Consider the following 14,667-nt stretch of genomic DNA (forward strand, 5'->3'; position numbering starts at 1 on the left):
GATTTTCTTCAGAATTTTAAACTACTCACAAAAGCCAACCTTACTCTTTAGTCTTTTGTAACTGGAGAATTGGGAGTGCTGGCTCCTCCTGGGAGCTTGAATAGATGGAAAATATCCGAGTTCACCACAGAACTACTCTGCATTTTCACAAGATCCCCAGAAGTGGAGGCTCAGGGAGAGTCAGTCAATACCCAAAATCATTTCACCAAAACTTACCATCACAACTCACACCCTGCTGGGGTGGGCCTCGGCCTACCCCCACATCCAACAAACATCTCAGGAGGCCCATGAAGGCCCGGGCCCGGGCACCACATGGATGTACATCCATCCACCACAAAGATAAGGACACCAGAGCCCTTGCTGTGCAGGACGCAGGCGGGTACCAGGCAGACAGAAAAGTAGTTTCTCTTTGAAGTTGGTGACGGCTTGTCTGGCGGCACAATGAAGTAAGGAAAGGCAGTACCTGCCCCAGTTTAGGAGAAGAGAGATGGGGACAATCAGAGTCCAAGGGAAGAAGGAAGCCAGGCCTCTTGACGGAAAAAAGCGGGACACCCCTGAAGCGTGGTGTCCTTCAAACTGCATGTAACCAGACCCTCCACCCGAAAGTCACCGGCCGGCATGGAGCTCGGTGACCAACCAGGAGCTCGGCACGTGCCAGGCTCTGCTTCTATCCCTAGCGCTGCAAACCAAAACCAACCACAAGCAAGACTATGGCTGGGTGGTGGCGGCAGTGCACGCCTGTAATCCCAGCACTTGGGAGGTAGAGGCAGGTGGATCTCTGTGAGTTCAAGGCCAGCCTGGCCTACAGAGTAAGTTCCAGGAAAAGGCGCAAAGCTACACAGAGAAACCCTGTCTTGAAAAACCAAAAAAAAAAAAAAAAAAAAAAAAAAAAGTAAGTTATGAAGTGAAACGTGTGAAGGCCTGGATTTCATATTTTTTCCAAAGTAAATGTGCATACTAGAAAGTCATTTCCAAATCCCTGTACCAAGTTTTTTAGAATTTAAATTTTTTTAATTTTAAGAATTTTAATTTTATATAACATTTTTATCGATTTTTGTGTGTGGAAGTCAAAGGATAGTTTGAGGGAGTCGGCTCAGGTCCTTGGGATGGGTGGTAAGTCCCTTTACCTGCTGCGTCCATCTTGCTGGCCCCCAGGAGTATGCATGCGGTTTGGGGAGTGGATCGGTGTGGTCCACAGAAGGCAGGCTGTGATTTATAAGACTAGAAACAGACAGATTTATGCTTTATGAAGTTTCTAATATCTCTTAAATTGAATGTGATTTTACTGCTCCTAAAATCTTACTATGTAAATAGTCTTTTATTCAGATGACCTTTTACAGTCTTTCTCATGTGTCGTTAAGTTTAATAGATTGGGAAAGTTTACTTTGCTTCTGGCTTTCTTCCCACCCTGTTGCACTGCACAAGATTTGAGTTAAAACCGGTTTAGGAATAATGAGCTGTAAACCTGAACAGGTAAGTGATCATACTAATAGTTATGTTTATAAATCTAAACCTCCCTCTGTGGAGTCCACCCATCCACTCCCAAAACCGTAAATGGAATTCGGATCTTACAACACTCCTGAACACAGAGGAAGGGCACAGGGGTGAGCACTCAGAGACACAGCCCAAAACACCCCTGCTCCCCGCTGGAAGCAGAGCAGAGCGTTCCTGGTAGTGTGGGGAGTCTACGAGGCCTCCCTCAACACACTAACTTATGTTAGGACCACAGTTATCAAGTAAGTGCTACTTGATCTAAAAAACAGCAGGGTGTCTCAGGACACCATCAGGGCCCTTCTGTCTTAGGGGCAGGTTCTCTTCGGTTCATAAAGAAGCTAGCTCAAGAAAGCAGGGTTAGACTAAGACCCTGTGGGGTGCGTCACATCGCCCACAGTTGGAAACTGTGCCCTTGTTCTAGGCAGAAGCCTAACTGTTCTCACTCTGTGCCTGGCCCTCTGGAAAAAGAGTTTATGATCAACAACTGAACCCTTAAATGAATTAGGGTGGCTGCAATTTAAAGGGACCCTATGGCAACAGCCCTTTAAAGATCAGTTCTCTACCAGTTCAGGTGCCGCTTATCAAGAGCTGTTAATTCCCAATGTGAGATGGTTAACAGGGAACACCTTCAGGGACTTTATAAAGTTTAAGCAAATGACCCAAAGTGCCTCTTTATGCCTCTTGCAGTTACAGCTCTTAGCATAGAGGGGTTTTTTGGTTGTTGTTGTTTGGTTTTGTTTTGTTTTGGCTTTTCGAGACAGGGTTTCTCTGTGTAGTTTTGGCTCCTGTCCTGGATCTAGCTCTATAGACCAGGCTGGCCTTGAACTCACAGAGATCCGCCTGGCTCTGCCTCCCGAGTGTTGGGATTAAAGGCATGTGCCACCACTGCCCGGCTTAGTACAGGATTTTTTGTTTCTGTTTTTGCTTTTGTTTTCCAGAGCTGAGGACAGAACTCAGGGTCTTGCACTTGCTAGGCAAGCACTCTACCACTGAGCTAAATCCAAAAAAAATATGGAACGCTTCACGAATTTGCATGTCATCCTTGCGCAGGGGCCATGCTAATCTCTTTATCGTTCCAATTTTAGTATCTGTGCTGCCAAAGTGAGTACTTAGCACAGGGTTTTTAAGAGGTGTAGTTACAGGAGGGACAAGCATCTTCATCACAAGTACCCCTCTGCACAGTCTTCTTCACAAACACCCTCTGCACAGTCTTCAGGTTATTACAAAATGTGAGATACCATTGTACAAACCTAGTCCTAACAATCACTCCCATTTTTGTTAACACTGTTTTGTAAACTGCTCATTTAATCTTCTCATTTTCCTCACACAGTGGTTCATGGCTACTGGGACAGTTGCCTTCCTGTCCCCAAGAAGAAACAAAACCAGTGATTAAGTAACTTGCCCAACTGCAGTAGGTCAGGTAGCTGACTTGTGGCAAAGCAGGAACTACAGAGAAAGAGGAAGCGTGGGAAGGGGAGGGACGGTAGGTGGTTCCTAGAGACATCATGCTGGCTTGCCTTGTCATAGCTACCACCTCACAGTCCTTCCTTGACCCCCATTCTCCTTTCTAATGATGCCAAATAATAAAATAATGTGAGTCAAAACAACAGCTCCAAGGAAAGCTTTAGGATTCTTCTCCTCTCTATAAAGCAAAGGCAGGCAGTGGAAGGATCCTAGAAGAACATTCTGAGTCTGCCAACAGAGTCCCTGAGATGAAAACCTTCTCATAATACACTCCCCATAAAAAAGGAAAATACGGGCTGAGGGTGTAGCCCAGTTGGTAGAATGCTTGCCTACCAGGCAGGAAGCCCTGGGTTCAGTCCCCAGCACCAATAAACAGGTATGCTGCCAGCATTCAGGAGGATCAGAAGTTCAAGTCATTGTCTGATACACAGTGGGTGCCAAGCAAACCTGGGATACACAAGACCATCTCATAAAAGAAAAAAGCAAAGAACACACGAGTCACAGAGTACATAAAGCTATTTTTCTCCTAGTTCCAACTCCAACATAGTTTTCTTTTATTTCCATGGTGGATCTGTGAATTCAGCTTTGGTAACTGAAGGAGTGAGAATCATTTTTACATTCCAAAAGAATCCAACATGTGGTGTTGCATTCAGGCAGTGATTTCGAAAGCTGGGCTCTCTTTCTAATTCCACTGAGCATTAGTGCAACAGGAATTAGGTATGACTAGTCACTGAATACATTTATTACACTGACCCATATAGGAAAAGAATTATTAATTTTAAATTCACTTTTGGGAGAAGGTTTTTTTTTTAACCCTGAAAGTTTTCCTTTTTCTTTGTTAGTTTTTAAAACTACTTAAGCTGGGCAGTGGTAGCGCACGCCTTTAATGCCAGGACTTGGGAGGCAGAGCCAGGTGGATCTCTGTGAGTTCGAGGCCAGCCTGGTCTACAGAGCAAGATCCAGGACAGGCATCAAAACTACATGGAGAAATCTTGTCTCAAAAAATAAAAACCAAAAACAAAAACCTACTTAAAATCATTCTATTATAGTTATTTAATATGTAAATTGTATTGCTATAAAGTATGGTTTTTTTTAAAGGAAATATACAACAGAGAAATTGCAAAGAACATCTTGTATGAAAACAATTATACAATTGGTTTGTGTGTGACATGTTTTCAAAAGTATGCATGAAACCACACAAACAGAAAAAAAAGAAGAATCACAATCACCTTGGTAAATAAGAATAAGTACTTAACTATATGAAACCAATAATGACCTTTTTTTTTTTTTTTTTTTTTTGGCTTTTCAAGACAGAGTTTCTCTGTGAAGAGCTGGCTCAGCAGTTAAGAGGACATACTGCTCTTACAGAGGACATGTGTTTGGGTCCCAGGATTGATGTCGGGTGGCTCCTAACCACCTGTAACTCCAGCTCCAAGGGATTGCACACCTTCTTCTGGCCTCCATACTGTACTCAGGTGTACAAATCCACACTCAGATACACACATATACATAATACAAGTTTTTTTTTATAAACATTCCTTCATCTAAAAAAGAACATTTACTAAAAACTAGAGCAATGATCTCACATAATGCTGCGGGCCACAGGAATATATCATAAGAACTCAGCTGGTTATGGCAAAGTCACTACCTGGAGGAATCAGGGAATTCCTCCAGAGGAAGCCAAATCCCAAGGAGTTTTTGGTGTTACTTGGCTTGTTATATATCAGCTGTCTTCTGTTATGAAAATCATGTGTGCCTTCATAGTTTTTCCAATTGACTTTCCCCTAAGAAGGACTAACAAACAGTGTAGACTGATCACTCTCTGGACATACACATTCCAGGTATTTGGAGAACAGCCTCAGGAAAGGCTTTCTCTGGAATCAGATTATCTATCTCCCTTGGCCACTTTCAAGGACTACAGGAAACACCACCCAGGTGGGCGCCCATTGTTAGTCCCAGATGGACTAACAATGGTAACAGCCCACATACAAGTCTCCTGACTTACGGTAAATTCCACAAGAGGACACCACCTAGGAGAGGTGGACGTCAATAGCTTTACACAATTTAGCTCGGACCCTCCCTTTTATATACCAGGACTTCCAGGGCACAAGAGGAAAAGAGAAAAGAGAATGGAAGAACTAAATGGGTAAGAACTTGAGAGGAATGAACTGAGATGGGGAAGAACTAGATTGAAGAGCTAAAAGAGAGGACTAGAGGAACGAGATGGAAGATGAGGAAGAGCCAGATGGGGAAGAACAAGATGAGGAAGAGCCAGATGAGAAAGAAGGAGACGGGAGAGGAGCTGATAGGGGAAAGAACTAGATAGATGAGAACCTAGAAGGGACAGAACTAGATGAAGGAATTAAGATAGAACTTAGAGGGGATCGCAGACAAGTGTAGAGAGATGTCAGGCTAAAAAGATGACCTAAATATGAGAGCAGAACATAAGCTTATAACTGTCACAGAATAATAAAATATATTATGGACTAAGGAGTTTCGTGTACATAGATTCATTTCATTTCATCAAAGATTAATTATCAGCTGGTTGTAGATTCTTCCCGGACCCTGGGAGGAGACTATCGAGGGGCTGGACCCCCATAGTCCCCGATAACATAATGCTGAAATAATGTAGTACCCTCAGCCCCAGAACAAGATGTCATTTCTGTTCAACCCTATCCTGGTAGTGCTAAACAGTCCAAGAAAGCAAGAAAAAGAAACAGAACACATAGCAGGGGAGAAAAATGACCAGCTAACAGGACTGTGCTCATGGGAAACCACCAGGAATCTAGTGAAAACTCCACCCCCGCGGAGGGCATAACGGGCCATGGCAAACTGGCATAGCCTTCAACCAGGAACAGACACACGAAATCACAGAGTCGCACTTGTACGTATGGCGAAGGGCCGTGGGGGAGACCAGAACCGGAACTGCAGAGGCACGAGCACCCTGGGCTGAGCATCTCCAGGCATCGTCCATCGCCAGGAGTGCTTGCTGATCCTGAGTGCAGATTATGCCTGTCCAAGAGTGCGCTGCTGCATACAGGGTGACATTAAGGCTCTGGTGACAGCAGGGGTTGATGTGGCAGCTACAAGGAGCTCCAAACTTTTAGTTAGTTTTCCCCACAGACCCTCTAAAATTCTACTGCATAGCCACCAGAATGGACAGCAGAAGATGACGGCAAATATCAAGTATCAGTGAAGCCACACGGGCACCCGAACTCATACACTGATACGGGAACACAAATCCATACAGTCATCTTCAAAAACCATTACTACAAACACAGCGATTCGCCCTATTATCCCAGCCCTCCAGAGTATGGGGCAGAAGGATTACAAGTTCAAGACTGGCCTGGACTACAGAGTGAGACCCTGGCTAAAAAAGATAAAGTAAGGGGGCTGGAGAGATGGCTCAGAGGTTAAGAACACTGGCTGCTCTTCCAGAGGTCCTGAGTTCAATTCCCAGCAACTACATGGTGGCTCACAACCACCTGTAATAAGATCTGGTGCCCTCTTCTGGCCTGCAGTTATACATGCTGTATACATAATAAATAAATAAATCTAAAAAAAAAAAGATAAAGAAAAACAACCAATCACTATATAATAATGTTGACACTGTGAACTAACAATTCCACTATTAGATATATATTCAAAATAAATGCATCTTATCTCCACAGCATTAGCATAGTAGCACTATTTATAATAGTGCAAACTATATATATGATAATGCTCAGTGGCTATAAAGAGATATATTGTGGCCAAGAGTGGTGGCACTTAGGAGGCAGAGGCAAGTAGATTTCTGTGAGTGCAAGGCCAGCCTGGTCTGCAAATCGAGCTCCAGAACAGCTAGGACTGTTACACAAAGAAACCCTGTCTCGGGGGAAAAAAAAAGAGAGAGAGAGAGATACTGTGGTTCAATCACACAAGTGAGTTAACATATAACAATAAGAAAACAAAACACAACAGTTGGGATGACCTCACTAATACAAGGTCGAGTGAAAAAGGCTGGACACTGCTGGGCAGTGGTGGCGCACGCCTTTAATCCCAGCACTAAGGAGGCAGAGGCAGGCGGATCTCTGTGAGTTCGAGGCCAGCCTAGGCTACAGAGTGAGTTCCAGGAAAGGCACAAAGCTACACAGAGAAACCCTGTCTTGAAACCCCCCCTCCAAAAAAAACAAAGAAAAGAAAAAGGCTGGATACAGGAATAAATGCTATATACTTGCATGTATATCAAGCATGAAAACAAATCAAGCTATATGTTCATCTGGAAGGCTATTACCTTGGGGAGGCACAGTAATTAAAGGATCACAAGGAAGTCCTTCTGGTCATGTGCTGGTTATACAGGTATGTTCAGTTTGTAAAACCACATCATGCAAAACATGTATTATATTACAATCAAAAGTCCTTTTGTAAAATAAAATTAATTACTAACATTATAAATAGCAATCATCAAAAGTCATCCTGAAAACCTTAACAATATTCTAATTTGAAAAGACTAAGAAATAATAGCCTAATTACTGTGACAATAATCATTCTAACCTTTTCTGCTTTTGTCCTGTGACAACTACTTCTGTTGATGCTATCTTGAACACAAGAAACAGGAAACCCAACTGAGCTTGGTGCCTGGAACCCCAGCACTTGGAAGGCTGATACAGGAGGACCATGAGTTTAAGGCCACCCAGGGTACAGAGCAAGATCTTGAGCGGGAGGGGGGGGGCTGGGAGGAGACACGGCACGGGACTAGACATAGTGGTGCATTACTTTTAATCCCAGCACTCACTCAGGAGGCAGAGGCAGGTGGATCTCTTTGCATTTGAGGCCAGCCTGGTCTACACAGAAAGTTCCAGAACAGCCAGGTACACACAGTGAGACTCTATTTCAAACAATAAGTGACAATAACAATCTTAAAAAGACAAAGAGGCCTATATAAGGACAGCATGGCACCACAGGACAGCAGGGACACCACAGGACAGCATGGACAGCACAGGACAGCAGGGACAGCACAGGACAGCAGGGACACCACAGGACAGCACAGGACAGCAGGGACACCACAGGACAGCATGGACACCACAGGACAGCATGGACAGCACAGGACAGCAGGGACACCACAGGACACCATGGACACCACAGGACAGCAGGGACACCACAGGACAGCACAGGACAGCATGGACACCACAGGACACCACAGGACAGCATGGACACCACAGTACAGCACAGGACAGCATGGACACCACAGGACACCACAGGACAGCATGGACACCACAGGACACCACAGGACAGCATGGACACCACAGGACACCACAGGACAGCATGGACACCACAGGACAGCAGGGACACCACAGGACACCACAGGACAGTACAGGACATCACAGGACAGCATGGACAGCAGGGACACCACAAGAAAGTAAAGAATACTAAATATTTTTACTCATTGTTACTCCTGGTTCAAAAACTAGCTTCTAGTAATTACTTACTTTAAACTCCAACTAAAGATTTAAAAATAAGGGTAAGATATAGCTCAGGCTGTAGAGGATTTGTCTAGTATGTGCAAAGCTCTAGTTTAACTACTAGTACCACAAAAAGCAAACAAACAAAGCAAAAGCAAAAGCCTTGATATTCTCCAAAAACAACTGAATGACAAGCACTAAATGTAATAAGAATGAAAAGCCAAACTACTCCCCCTCCTATTATTATTACTATTACTTAATGGCGTGGTCTTTCACTGCACCTGGTGATCATCGAAGCAGCTAGGATGGCTGGCCAGTGAGCCCCGGTGATCTGCCTGTCTCCACAGTCCTGTCAGTGCTGGGTCCCAGTTACGGGGTCGCCAGGGATCAGCACTCAGGTCCTCCCTCAGGCCAACAGAGCAGGCACTTCACTGAATGAACCAACTCTCCAGCCTCCCAAAGGATAAAACGTTGGATAAACTCCCACCTCAAATTTTTCAACCTGTAGATGCCAGAGAGATGGTCCAACAGTTAAGAGCACTTGCTGCTCTTCCAGGGGACTGGGGTTCAGTTGCCAGAACCCACATGGTCGCTTACAACTGTCTGTAATTCCAGTTCCAAGGTATCTGACAGCCTCTCCTGGCCTCTGTAGGCATCAGGCATGCATGCAGTGCACATACATACACTCAAACAAAATACTCATACACATAAAATAAATATTTTCCAACCTTTATATCAGACCATCAGAATTTTAATGATACAGATTCAGCTGGGCAGTGGTGGCACATACCATTAATCCCAGCACTAGGGAGGCAGAGGCAGGTAGATCTCTGAATTCGAGGCCAGCCTGCCCTACACAGAAGTTCCAAGACAGCTAGGTCAACACAGAGAAACCCTATCTCAAAAAACAAAAACAAAAAAAAATTACACAGCTCCTTTATTTTTAAAAGAATATCATATAAAGTTATATTTCTTTAAATTCGCACTTAACATGCACACATGAATTATCTTTCTTTACAGATGTTCCATGAACCCAAAACAACAAGGCAGCTTAAAGACTGATGTCTCAGTTTCTAAAGATTAATCCAAATCAGTTATTGGCCTGTAACAAATTCTCTCAAAACAGACCACCACAGAGAGCAAATCATAAATCCTCACATTCTGTGCAGAGGATTTATCTCTTGAGGCTCATTTGAACACTACGTACACCCTGGTTGTCACGCACCTCTGCCCACCTCAGATAATGCTGGTTAAGAAAAATCCACTGACCACTCTTAGCATAGTTTAGTAGTCATATTTATATTTCATCGTTAACAGATGGGATCTCTTTGTTCCTCAGATCTGGGATACTACTGGACTCCTTTGTAATTGGACTTTCTCATCTCAAAAGTCAAATAAAATGTTCACTTGGGTTATTAAATTGACAGGCACATGCTGCACCAGACTTGGGCAGATTTCACAGGTTTTCTCCAGTAAACACACTGAACTAAACTTCCCTGGGGCACTGCCGGCACACACAAGCCATCAACAAATGGCAGCCTTATTATTCGAATCATCTTTGTTATTGTGGTCCTGTAAGGGTGAGATGCAAGCAGGCTGCCTCAGTAACCACTGTGTCATTACTGGCATCTTAGGACAGGCTCGTGCAAATTCCAATCGTATACTATCATCTCCAGAGGTCAAAACATCACCGGGCAGACTATCAAGAAGGCAGGTAACTAATTATTCCTGTATAATTGCTATGAGGGAGGCAACATTTAGAGTCGGTAGTTTTCATCAGTTGACAATTTCACCCCCTCCCCCAGAGGACATCTGACAGTGTTTGGAGACATTTTCGACTGTCACAAATGAAGGGTACTGAGGCCAGGGGTGCTGCTAAGCATCTGCAGTGCTCATGACAGCTCCACAGCACAGGATTATCTCGCCCAAAATGTCAGCAATGCTGAGGATGAAAGGTTCTCCTTTACAGTTCCAATTACTGCCCCAAAATAATGAATGAGAATCATTACAACCAATTCTATACACTTAAGACCAGGAGAGAGCCTCATCAAAATGCATTCGCTATCATAAACTCCAATCTACCTACCAACCTACATCTAAACCAGAAAAGGCTTAGAAGAAAAGGAAGAAAACTGAGCATGAAGGAAAGAGAAAAAAAAGAAGATGTATAGGAACTTGTCCTGGAATGAGCCATCTAGGGCACAAATACAGGGTGACCTTAAAAAGGCACAGTGACCCCTTAGAAGCATGTTATGGACTGGCCCTTCCTGATGCTGTTCAGTCAGGATCTTGCACAGCACATATGCTTTTGTAAGGACACACATTCAATGAACCAGTTAGATAGATCCTGGGAAATGAGACCTCAGGGAAGTTACTTGGCTAAATCTATAGGCTTTAGACAGGAGGACTGGGAATCAAACCCAAATCTTTAGACATCAAGCACCATGTCTTAACCACATCGCTAATCTAACTTACCAATAGACTATACAGTTCTGGAAGGATGGGTATCTACGGGTAATGGGACAGCAGGCCCTCTTTGCTCTTTGTACTGCTCTTTACAGGACATAATCTTTGAAAAGCCAAGCTTACTGGACTGGAAGGCACTGTTCTCTGCTCACTGAATTTATATGCCCCAAACTGAACTTGTTTTTGCTAACTAGGACTGTCCATATCACAACAAGGCTAATTCACAGAGAAAAAAAAGCAAGATAGTAATGTTTCAAGGATACCCATCCCCGTCTTCAGTCTGCACCCTGAATTATGATGACAGCATGCAGAGGTAGGACTTGAAGCTCTATTTTCAACTTCTCTCTCTTTTTTTTTCTCTTTGGTTTTTCAAGACAGGGTTTCTCTGTGTAGCCCAGGCTATCCTGGAACTCACTCTGTAGCCCACCCAGGCTATCCTTGAACTCACAAAGATCTGCCTGCCTCTGCCTACTGAGTGCTAGGATTAAAGGTATGTACCATCACTGCCTGGCAAGGGTATTTAAAATAAGGAACTTGAGCCTTGTAATAGCTGCATCCCTCAGTGGAACAAGGACAGCACCTCATCCTTCGCAGCCCAACAGGAGAGACAAAGCTTGAGTCAGGTGCAGAGTTGTACCCAAGGAGAACCTTCAAGAACAACTGCAAATGTCGGCCAAAGCTCCTAACAAAGGTTAGGAATAAACAGGGCAATCATTCATTCATCTGCGGTGTGGAGTGCCAAGAGCCGGAGGAACAACTTCCCAGGCAAGGATGTGCCAGCAGTGATGAGACAGGCGTTGGCCAGAGGCGGGGCACAGTACATGAGGGTATGTAGGACAGTGAGAACCAGGGTCCTCACATCAGGAAAAAGAGTTACAAATATGCAAAGAATAAAAGCCAAAATTAACCTTGTGATTCACTGGAGCTGTCTGTGTGGTCTTGTAGTTTTCAGTATACAGGTAGATACAGAAATAAATACAGATGTAAACATGTCTGTATGTATATGTGTTTCTATTTACACACCTGAATACATATGCATGTACATGAATAAACATATGCAGCAACATTTATTGATCCACATACAGGATATGTATTTGTATACATAAACTTCCTACCTTCATCCTGTCCACTGAAGACCCAGGGCCCTGGCTCTTCCCTCCCTAAGTAGCAAAGAGTACATATAGCACCACAAACTTGCTTTCTAACTTTGGCTTCTCTACTAAAATCAGTCATGGCTCCTTGGAGAAATGGTTGATGACTAGAATAGGAAAGTATCAAATAAACCTAAAACATCTTGGGGACAAAAAAATAATAAAGTGCTAACAAAATGATGAGATATTCAATGGATATCCCAATGTCCATATTTAAAACAGTAAGTATTACATTAAATAATAACAATAATGATTAAAACTAGCCAAGCATGGTGACACATGCTATAATCTCAGCACTCAGGAGACAGGTACAAGAGGGCCAGGAGCTCAAGGTCACCCTCTAATACATAGCAAGTGTGGCACTAGCTAGGGCTACATAAGCCCCTGTTTCAGAAAATGCCTAGACAGAAACCTCTGCGGGGACCTGGAGAAATGTCTCATGTGATAAAGTGTTTGCTATGCAGGCATGAGGGGCTGAGTTCAGATCCCCAGCATCCACAGGAAAGACGGGGCCTGGTGGCGTGCCCCTGTAACCCTAGTACTGCAGAGGCAGCAGAGGCTCCCTGGAGCTTGCTGCCCAGCTAGTCTTGGGAAGCGTGTGCTCCTCCGATTCAGTGAGACATCCCATCTCAGAAAGTAAGGTGAAGAGCAATGGAGGAAGACTCCACACTATACATGCAAACCAAGGCACACACGTGAATATGTACACACATACATACACACACACACACACACACACACACACACTCACACACACACACACACACACACACACACACACACACACACACACACACACACAAGAAAACCACTGTGTAAAACAGCATATCATAAATGTATACTGAAGATAAATAAAGGAACAAAGTAGAGCGGGGTGCCACACTGCTACAGTAGTAGCTCCCAGGAGGCTGAGACAGGAGGATGATAAATCAAGACCAGGGGCTGAGGAGTCGGTTTAGTAGGTAAAGTGCCTGCAGTGTGAGCACAAAGACTTGAGTCTGAACCTCGACACCCACATAAAGGCCAGGCACGGTGGCACTCATGTATAACCCTATGCTGGGGTGAAGGGGTAAGGAGCAAGGGGCAAAAACAGATGGATTCCCAGAGTCAGCTGGCCAGCCAGTCTAGCCGAATCAGTAAGCTCCACATTAAGAGAGACCCTGTCTCAAAAAAAAAAAAAAAAAAAGGGGGGTGGAGAACAATTCAGGACGATGTTCAGCATCAACCTTTGGCCTCCACACAGTTACTCAGCAGACGGACACACACACACAGCCAGCATAGACCACATATTGAGACTACCTCAAAAACAAGCAAACAAATAAATAATTTAATTTTTCTTAATGTATTTAAATCGTTTTAAAGTATTTCCCCAAAAGATAACAAAGGGAAAAATAAGTTTATAACAAACTGTTAAATTGATAAAAGTAAGCCAGGCAGTAGTGGCACACACCTTTAATCCCAGCACTCGGGAGGGAGAGGCAGGCAGATCTTTGTGAGTTTGAGGCCAGCCTGGTCTACAGAGCGAGATCCAGGAAAGGCGCAAAGCTACACAGAGAAACCGTCTTGAAAAAAAACCAAAAAAAAGCATTTGAATTTTACTTTCTGAGCAATTTTGAAACATACAGTATGTTGTTGTTATTATTAACTACAGTCACCATTCTGAAAAACAGAACTCAGCTGGTGACATAGCCCAGTGACACACAGCACTTGACCCTGGGTTCATTCGTAAGCAATGCCGTGGTGAAAACTAGACTTTAAAACTTGGCCTTTCCTACGGTCCGCCTCTTATTTCTCCTTTTTCCTACTCAACAACAGGAATAGAGGTCCAGCTTTTTCCCCAAGCCTGTGTGCCCTGAAGCATCATGTTCTAAGGACTGTCACTGAGCCCAAACTTTACAGGCCCACACAAATTACTCAACCTTGTAAATGTCACCTGGTGCCTCTCTTCCTCCTTCCTCCATGGAACACGCTTATTCAGAACAGCACGAATTCTTCCACCAGTCCAAAGAGCAACTACCCGCCTCTGCACAGGAGCGCTGTGACGAAGACAACGGCCAGCTCAAGGGCCAAGAGCCCTCAGGCCCACACTGTGTGCTCAGCGACTTCAGAGACTAAATACCATAGCATCCACAGCCTCAGGAGCTTTCCAACATCCACAGACAAGTCAGGCTGAGGCTCTAGAGCCAGATAAAATCAAGAGGTAGCAGAAAGGCGGCTGGCCAAGGAGAGACAACTGTGTGGCTGAGGTGCCAGCACCAACAGGTAACTACGCCTCAACTCTTCCTGTGACCAAGAACCTGGTGAACACTCATGGAAATGTTCTAATACAAGCCACGTGTGGTGGCTTACACTTATGATCCCAGTACTGGAAAGGCTGAGGCAGGAAGGTCTCAGGTTCGAAAGTCAGCCTGGGCTACATAGTAAGTACAAGGCCAGGCACAGCTACATAGGAAGACTCTGACTTATTAAAACTAACTAACTAACTAAATAAATAAATAAATAAAATAAACTCTTCTAATTCAGAGCACCCAGAACTCGAGACAGACACATTACAATACTTAGTGGAGTCCTACACGTGCTAATAAGCGCTGTGCTAGGTACTGGGGATAGACTAGAGGTGGCCCTTGCTCCTTCCGAGCTCCTGCCCCAAA

The 14,667-nt window shown here is 44.2% G+C and overlaps 1 protein-coding gene and 1 non-coding gene across 3 annotated transcripts in view; both read right to left on the reverse strand.

The window, feature by feature from the left end:
* Ide (insulin degrading enzyme) overlaps positions 1-14,667 on the reverse strand; it is a 97,298-nt gene that overhangs the window by 72,801 nt on the left and 9,830 nt on the right. The window lies entirely within an intron of this gene.
* On the reverse strand, positions 2,500-2,603 carry LOC114702479. Its single transcript, XR_003735997.1, has one exon. It is a non-coding gene; the product is annotated as a U6 spliceosomal RNA (small nuclear RNA).

The sequence above is a fragment of the Peromyscus leucopus genome, chromosome 1 (assembly GCF_004664715.2).
Source record: "Peromyscus leucopus breed LL Stock chromosome 1, UCI_PerLeu_2.1, whole genome shotgun sequence".
Lineage (NCBI taxonomy): Eukaryota > Metazoa > Chordata > Mammalia > Rodentia > Cricetidae > Peromyscus > Peromyscus leucopus.